This window comes from Triticum dicoccoides, chromosome 7B (assembly GCF_002162155.2).
Source record: "Triticum dicoccoides isolate Atlit2015 ecotype Zavitan chromosome 7B, WEW_v2.0, whole genome shotgun sequence".
Taxonomy (NCBI): Eukaryota; Viridiplantae; Streptophyta; class Magnoliopsida; order Poales; family Poaceae; genus Triticum; species Triticum dicoccoides.
Genome location: NC_041393.1, coordinates 82523491 through 82525669, shown reverse-complemented (window position 1 = coordinate 82525669; position 2179 = coordinate 82523491).

The following is a 2179-nucleotide window of genomic DNA, read 5'->3' as shown; positions in this document are numbered from 1 at the left end:
GCAACGCTCACTGTTCATCCAATCGATCGGCTTCAGTTAGCAGCAGTAGCGAAGGAATCGCTCCATCAGGTTCAGTTAACAGTCATCGATCGATCCTTCGGGTTCAGTAACGCGTAGCCTGCACTGCAATCGCTCGGGTTCAGTTAGAGCCCAACGCCTCGCTCGGCTTCAGTTAGAGCCAACGCCTCGCACACGCGCGCGTACGTACGAGAGAAACGCGCATCGCTCCGCCCCCGACCTCCCACCGTAACCGGCAACTCCAATTTTCCTCCCCCTCGCTTCTACCACGGTTTTTTCCGTCATGGACGACCCAAAAAATGTCATGCAGCTGCGTCTCCGGCCCGCCCAGGACGAAAAGCCCATTTTCTATCATGATTTTTTTTCATAGAAGTAGGAGCCCACCACATCTATGATGATACCGGGTTTTTTCACAATTATCGTCATAGAAGTGTCATATGTATGACAAAAAAAATTCGTTCGGCCCAAAATGTCACGGATGTGTTTTTTATTTGTAGTGGTGGGCTTACAACTCAGATGAACACAAACATGCAAGTTGTGAGTGAGAGGGTGCAGTTGCAACTGGGACAACGACAAAACTATGGGCCCTATTGCGAGTCGCCCTTGACTTGCAACAGGGGAAATTACAAAAGTACAAGCCCAGTTGCGAGCCTTTAGTGGACTTGCAACCGGGATAAAACAAACTATGGACCTAGTTGCGAGTCATCGGTGGACATGCAATTAGGAAAACTACAAAAACTAAGATATCCCCCTAGTTGCGGGTCGAAGGTAGACTTGCAACTGGGGCGCCAATAAAAAACAAAACAGACGCCCCCAGTTGCATCGCGAGGATTGACATGCAACTGGGGCTATAATAAAAAAAAGCAAAATGGACGTCACCCCCTAGTTGCGGGTTGAACATACATACACTTGCAACTGGGGCGCCATTAAAAAAACAATAACAGATGACCCGCTAGTTGCGGGTCGAAGGTAAACTTGCAACTGGGCGCCAATAAGAAAACAAAAACAACCCCTCTTTGTTGCGGGTCGAAGGTAGACGTGCAATTGGGGCGCCAATAACAAAATAGACGTCCGCCGTAGTTGTGTCGCAAGGGTTGACAGGCAACTGGGACTCCTACGAAAAAATGGATTACCCCACTAGTTGCGAGGCGAGGGTAGACATGCAAGTGGGGCTCCTTAAAAGAAAGAAAAATGGACGACCCCACTAGTTGCGGGGCGAGGGTAGACATGCATATGGGGCTCCTATAAAAAATAAATCAAAACGGACGCCCTCCCTAGCGGCGTGTCGAAGGTGGACTTGTAACTGGGGCGCCAATAAAAAACCAAAACAGAAATTCCCCTAGTTGCGTCGCGAGGGTTGACATGCAACTGGGGCTCCTAGAAAGAAAATCAAAACGGACGACAAACCCCCCCCCCCTCCAACAGGGACTCCTACAAAAAAAACATGCAAGTGGGGCTCCTCTAAAAAAACAAAATGGACAACGCTCCCCCTAGTTGCGGGTCGAAGGTAGACTTGCAACTGGGATGCCAATAAAAAAACAAAAAACACACGACCCCCCTAGCTGTGAGTCGAAGGTAGACTTGCAACTGGGGCACCAATAAATGAAATAACAGACGCCCGCCCTAGTTGCGTCGTGAGGGTTGACATGCAACTGGGGCTCCTACAAAAAAAGGACGACCCCACTAGTCACGAGGCGAGGGTAGACATGCAATTGGGGCTCCTAAAAAATAAACGGCCCTAGTTGCGTCGCGAGGGTTGACATGGAACTGGGGCTCCTATAAAAACAAGCAAAACGGACGGTACCCCCCTAGTTGCGGGTTGAAGGTAGATTTGCAACTGGGGCGCTAATAAAAAACAAAACAGACGCCTCCCCCAATTGCATCGTGAGGGTTGAACTGCAACTGGGGTCCTAAAAAACGGACGACCCCATTTGTTGCGAGGCAAGGGTGGACATGCAACTGGGACGCCTATAAAAAACAAAACAGATGCCCCACTAGTTGTGTCACGACGGTTAACATGCAACTACGGCTCCTACAAAAAAAAGCAAAACAGACGACACCCACTAGTTGCGGGTCGAAGGTAGACTTTTAACTGGGGTGCCCATAAAAAACAAAAACAAACGACCCCGTAGTTGCGTGTCGAAGGTAGACTTGCAACTGG